The following is a 7,018-nucleotide window of genomic DNA, read 5'->3' on the forward strand; positions in this document are numbered from 1 at the left end:
GATAAATGTTATTTGCTGTCTTTTTTTTCATTTTTGGGGAATTGTAGGCCTTTATTTGATAGAACAGCTGAAGACATGAAAAGGGAGAGAGAGGGGGAATGACATGCAGCAAAGGGCCACCGATCGGATTCGAACCCAGGCCTGCTGCATCTAGGAGCAAACCTCTACATATGGGCGCCCACTCTACCAACTGAGCTATCCGGGCGCCCTTATTTGTTTTCTGAGAGTTTGATGAGAGGATTGGTACCACTCATGTCTCTCGGATAAAAGTATAGCTACAGCCAGCTGCCGGTTAGTTTAGCTTAGCATAAAAACCGCTAACTGGGAGAAACTGCTAACTGAGTGTGTACCGAGCTATTACTTTATCTGGGAGCAGATGACATGAACTGAGCTAACCAATTGTTGGCTGTAGATTTATATTGACCACTTGAACACATAGGAGATAATAAGCAAATAAAGCATAGTTCCAAAAATGTTGAATTATTCCTTTAAAAGCACAGTATAAGTCTGTTTGTGTCCCATGTGGCTGATACACTGTGTAAATACAAGGGCATCAAGTGCTCTGGGTTTGGGTCAAGGCTAATGGCATGTAAAACCATGCACATAAGGTTTTTTGGGACATAATGAACAAGCTGTCCTTTGGGGAACGCCATGGTGGGGCGTTTATATAATTAGTACAGTGGTTTAGTAGTAGTAGTTTTCTGATTTCCTGTCTGCAATGTAAATGAACCTTTAGGTACAATAACTTTAAGTTTGACCTTGATGTATTTCAATGCTATACTTTTAAAAGATAATTGTCGAGTCAGCTCAGTCAGAACAGTTTTATTCCCTGATTAACCTAAGGAGCAGTTGGAGACACAGACACAAACACGTGCACAGCAGTGTTTGCATGATGGATTGCACTTCAACAGACTTGGGTAGGAATATAACTAATAGGTAGCAGAAACCCAACAGACTCTTAATTTGCATACGCTGAAACAAAGAGGAAGGCTCTCTGAAATGTGTGTCTGTGTGTGCGCAGGTGTGTTTAGGCTGCCTTTTTGTGCTGCCTCTTACCTCTACTGTAAATTTCTACATAAGGATTGCCATCCGTTTCAGTGCTGATGTTTGTTAAATCACAGAGTGTGAAAGGTTATTTAAGTCTACAAAATGTACCCTGCTTTCAACTGTACTAATCCAACCACTCAACCTGTCAACCCCACAGTATGTTGTTGCTGCCAACAATGCGGATCAGTCCATGCCTGGCTGCAGCCGGTGAGCAGTTTGATGGTATGCTATGGATGCTTGAGCACCACAGTTTTGCCAGTAACCAATTTGAAAAATGTTTAAAAGCTTAGTTTAGCACTCTTTTTCTCCCTCTCAAGCACAGTCAAGTAGGGCTGCACAATTGATCGCAATATTATCAAAACGCAAAATGGAGGACTGCAATAGGCAAATTGCAGGGGGGGTGGGAGACGCGGTAGCGCAGGTAGGGCCCAATTATTTAGGAAAACGTGTGTCAAACCTGAATGAAGTATTGTGATACTGCAGAGACGTCCTGGCCTACAAATTGTATCCTACAGCCTAAAGAAAAAATCTTCTAGAAATGATTTTCATATTTTAGATTTTAATATTTTTCAGTGAAAATGAGAATAATGATACACAATGACCATTCCCTCCAATCTTGTGAATCATATTTATATACCAGTCAAAATAATCACAGTCAGGTAATTTCCTCATATCGTGCAGCCCTACCCTCACACTTAAATGCTTAACCTCTATCACACTGACATTGGCAGTGACACTGATGAGTAAACTAGGCCACAGCTTTGACACATTGAGAGCAAAAAGGGGTGAAAAATAGCATAACAATTTCTCTTAATTTGTGCCACATCATTAGTTAAGATCAACTGGTGATTGGCACTTTTAGAAAAGACTTTGACTGTTCTGACCCAAACTTGTTTACAAAAAAAAAGATTTGTGTTCAGCTGGTGTAGAATAAGGATGGATCCACTTGAATAGCTGCCCTACACAGAGTAGGGAAAACATCTGTTTTTGTACAAAGGGCAGTTATGAAGATTGATCAGTCAATCTGCAACGACTGAACCCTATCTCCTCTGAAAAATTGTCCCAAAGCATTTGGTCCTAAACTAAAAATTGCCTCTTAGCAGAGTGCCAGTAGCTTTGTGCGCAGGTGTTTGTGGTAAGGATTTACACGTGTGTGTGTGTGTGTGTGTGTGTGTACAGGTGTGTTGTTTTTGTGTTACGCGCACCTGCGTGCATTGTCGTACATGGGCATTGTCTGTATCTAGAAGCTGTCCTCCCTGTCAGATCTCAGGTATTTATAAATCTCGACAGTGGAAGACGGATCACCAGGCCTCAAGCTGCCACACATCCATCCTTCCAAGGGCTTCCAAAGACAGCCTTCACCATGCATTACTCATCCACATGCTGCTACTAACCACATTTTTTCAGCTGCTTTCCGTTGGTTTTGAGTCAGCGGGAAGCATGCGTGTGGTGATGTCTGCAGAGTTGCGTGTATCTTCAGAGCTACAACTTTGTTCTCTTTGAATTCATACTTTGCCTCATGCCGCTTTGAATGACACAGTCCCCTGTGTACAGTGCTTACATTTCCTGCGGTGCGCTGTCTGCCACCTCAGGTTGGTTTCGCCTGTGTTTGTTTGCATAATTGTGTAAGCCTCTCTGTGTGTGGTGGTTTCTGAGAGTGCTTGTTGTGTGAACTGGGGGAAAAGTATTTAGACATACAGTAAGTGCCCAAACTGGATTTGCTGTGCAGTAGCACAAATGCATATAATGAATTCAAAAAATATATAAATAAATGTTTTGATCCAATTGGTTGTTCACAAATCTGATAATGTAATTAATTAGGAAATGGAATATTCTAAGTGGGCCAGTCAGCCTGTTTTCTTTCTTTTTTTCCCTGGTATGGCTTCAGATACATTCTGTATGTCTAAACAGACAAAGAAGGATATTTACTAAGCCCGACACAATGTTGTTGCATCACTGCATTTTTTTAAATTGAGCAGGGTATTTACTAAAACTGTAGATGTAATGAGCTAAGCTGCGGTTCATCTGATTCAGAATTTTTAGAAGGCCATTAAGTAAGATGGTGATGCCATTCGGTTTTGATGTGTGTTGCTTGTAGACAGTAATGAAGAAGAAGAATAAAGTGTTTTCTGCTGTCGTGCTGTAAAGACGTTTGGGACAGCAAGTGTGCATTCATCCTACCAGAAGAAGGCTTTGTGTACCATGAGAAATGTTAAACAGCCTGATGTTGTCAGCTCAACAAAAAGAACCGTGATTAAGTGACTTTTGGTGAAAAGTCTATTTCTACCTGCTGTCTCACTCAATCTGTATGAGTCCGCTGAACCAGTGCTGCACATTTTCCACCTGTTTTTCCCTAGATGTTTAATTTCAGTTGCAGATTCCTCTGCCACAGTGGTCAGTCTTTTGTGATAAGTCAGGTGCTGAGGGTATTTATAGTCATTTCCATTCCCTTCTCCCATTTTGTGCATTTGAATGAGAAACCCTTTAAAATACTGTACATATTGAATGGAGCCCAACGTTAAGTAAATAAGAAAAAAATGCAATTAGATTTTTTTAGTGCCTATAAAAAGTCTGTAAATATTCCCTAAGAGTCTAAAGCCCTGCTAGGGGCCCTGTGAAGATGTGATGTTCATTGTACAGAAAATCAAACTCTTGATCAAAATTTCAATTTGTACTATAAAAAGTATTGAACCTACAATCTGACCGTGGTCATCCCTAAAAGTTGAGATGTCACACAATACATGGAAGTGTATCAAATAATTCTTATGAAAGGGATACGGGAAGACATTTTTTAATCTAAATTATTTGATTTATTTGCATATAAATTGTTCACTACGGCTAACATTTTTTTCAGCTTCAAACTATATTTAATAGTTGTGTAACCATTCATACTTTTACTGCTTTGAACTTTATAAAAGGTATAAACCGTATTAACACGTTAAATGCCAAAAAGTCTGCTTAGTCCATTTAGACCGAAACAATTTCATTGGCCCAGCAGCTTTTGTAAGCTATTTTTAGTCGCAAGTGAAACCCATACCGTAGAGCCCTGTAGGTTTTTTTATATATATATATGCAATGCTGTAGACTTTATTTTTGAAGAAAAACTAATTGGCTCAATAATTGCCTAAGGCTGGTGTGATATTTTCCATTCTCTTAATGTGTGGTGTTGTGAAGGGTGAGCAGATGGCGAGTAGCCTATTTTAGACTCAACATCCCATGTGTCACATACTAGAATATAGAAACAACAAAATAAAAACGGAGACGTCCTTCTTGCCATACACTTTAAATCTTTGCACCATAACATTTCTATAATGTGATATACAGGTGTAGGTCTCTGCAAGGTGAGTTGGTGACCTTGACATTTTGGGACTAATAAAAGTATTTATGAACTCTTGCCCTATCTTGACTTAATAAAACCTTTTATATACCCCCTTTTATGAGTCGTTACTTAGTGAATATTGTTAGAAAAAAACAAACATTCGTTAAGTCTCTGAAGGAGTGAGGCTAGGGTCCAATAAAGAATTAACAAAAGGTTTAATGAAGCAGAATGATGAAAATGACAGGACAAAGACAAATGTTACACTGTAGCTGTCAGTGGACCGAAAGACACGGATCTCACATCAGTCACGAAATCACCTCTGTTCGGTCACTATTTTCCCTACACGGGGCAGTTCTATTTCACCAGGTGTATCTAAACCCCTTCTATTTGGTCTGTCGTTGGCATGGTGACATGTTGGGTGCATCTCAGTGGCCTCAGATGAGGAGGTCACACCTCTACATGCACGTTGGGGGTTCCTCCCAGACAGAGATACAAGGCTATCATGTCAGGGTTAATTCTGTTCAATTTTACAGAGACGAACATTTCTATTGTTCCTACTTCGTCTCAACACAGCAGGGGTGGCTCCCAAAAGGCTAAGCCATATGTTTGCTTCCTGCTGTGGGACAAACTTTTCTTTCTATATGTTAGATGCCAGACGAGAACTAATAAACACAACAACACACTGCTGTTTGCTGTGTGGGGGCCATGAGGCTCTTCCTGTACGTTAAATGTCTCATATGACTTAATCAATTCTTTAGAAGCTTGGGTTGATGTGAGGCAGTCGAATGCTAATTAAGGAAATAACATAGTGGTCTTTCTACTTGCAATGCACGGTCTGCAACGTTCTAAAATCTGCCACCAATGCAGCAAGACTCTTTATACTTCTGTTCCAACTTACGACTTTCAGGCTTTTTTGCCGTCTTGACCAGTCGACAGATTAGAACACTGAAATAAAATGGATTATGGATGAATGTATTCTATAGTTTTTAGCTGACTCTACAAGCTGACTGTTCTAAAACTGTTTTGTCTACTCACAAATCTTTGGTCTGAACTGGGCTGGATGGAGATCATTGTAAGATTCTGTAGGCATAGTCCCATCGGCGTGAACATTTTACTGATTCATAAACCACAATTTCTCTGATTGTCAGATGATCCGGGACTGTGTTATAGTAAATCCTCTTGAGATACATAGATGGTACTGCGTAAAATGCCAAGAGATGTATCTGTTGAGTCCATGGACCCATTACCCACTAACACCGACATGCAGTACACCTACACTAAAGATACAATATTTTAACTGACCGCAGGTAGGATTTTTCAACCTGTATGATGGATTGTTTCCTTTATTCTCTGGCGGTTTTAGACTTTTATTTTTGGGCCTGGGAATAGCCACCAGGGACAACGCTGCCTCCTCTAATCCAGCCAGTTCTAAATCTCCAGTATGATTCCAGTCTCAAAGAACAATACACCCTTGAGCTTAGTGAGAACTGAGAGGGATATAGAGAGACCGGGGACAAGAGAAATGGGAATAGACTACTGAAGGGAGTAGAGAATGTGAACCAAATCTATTGTGCATACAGAATACAGGGTTGAGAGATGGCATATTAAGGTTCAGGGGATGGGCTTTTTTGCCCAGAGGTAGGATTTTGCTATTTTAAGGATTGTGTAAAACTTTTTGTTTTGTTTTTCATAATTCTACTGATGTTATATTGAATCAGTCCATTTTCTCCCAGCATATCTGAGGTTCATGTCAATAAGCACCATAGCCCATAGCTCTTTTGGGGTTTGGGAATATTGTGCAATTCACCTGCTTAAGGTATTTTTAAAAAGGTGACTAAGTGCAGTTTTGCTTTTAGAACAGACATGAAAAAGAAGGCAATAGCTGGAGAAAGATAAAAGATTTGACCTTTAAAGATAGATAGAAAAAGATAAAATAGATATATGTGCTTAAAAAGACTAGAAGCTATAAGAAAGACCTTGTGAAAGCACAGTACGCTTAAAGCGGGGGGGGGGGAGCATTTTATTTTTGCCGTTGGGCCATAATTCCATAATGTTTCAGCATATTGAAATTCAAGAGGTCTGAGAGAAAACTAGACTTTTTCTCCTCCTTGGCTTTGTATTCCGTTTTCAGTAAATCTAGCTGTCACGGGAGACTTTGGCTGATCCCAGGTCCTTTCAGAGAGAGAGAGACAGACACTTAGGACTACAGCTAATTTAAGGCTGAACTATTAAATGAGAGACTTTATTGTGATCAATCTATATACACTACATATTGGAACAATTGTGTAAGAAAACTGGTACAGTTTATTGTCCAGGGATTAGACATTTGGCGTTAAAACAGTCGGGAGAACTTGTCTGCTGGGGTTAGCCTTTAGCCCAGCACAAACGAGGCTTGTATACCACGTTTACGTCTCCTCTCCTCTGGCGTCTCCTTTTTTGCATGGTAGCAGCCTGCTACGAGGACTGGAGGCTGAAGCAGCCTCACCACCTACTTAACCTACTTAACCTAAATGCAGTAGAAGAGCCGGTTGTTTAGCCTTCTGCTTAACATAGTCATGGCTGCGTCTAATTCATGTTCCTGTTTATGTAGCTAACTAAAAGCCTTGATTCACATCATTTCAACCTCAAAGGGCATTACAAAGAAACGGGATG

The 7,018-nt window shown here is 40.1% G+C and overlaps 1 long non-coding RNA gene across 1 annotated transcript; it reads right to left on the bottom strand.

Moving 5' to 3' along the window:
* Positions 1–1,501: 1,501 nt before the first annotated feature.
* LOC117938579 lies at positions 1,502–6,672 on the bottom strand. The gene is made up of 3 exons (XR_004655440.1): positions 6,662–6,672; positions 5,375–5,378; positions 1,502–1,579 (listed from the first exon to the last, which is right to left on the bottom strand). It is a non-coding gene; the product is annotated as an uncharacterized LOC117938579 (long non-coding RNA).
* Between the last annotated feature and the right edge of the window lie 346 nt (positions 6,673–7,018).

The sequence above is a fragment of the Etheostoma cragini genome, chromosome 23, assembly GCF_013103735.1.
Source record: "Etheostoma cragini isolate CJK2018 chromosome 23, CSU_Ecrag_1.0, whole genome shotgun sequence".
Lineage (NCBI taxonomy): Eukaryota > Metazoa > Chordata > Actinopteri > Perciformes > Percidae > Etheostoma > Etheostoma cragini.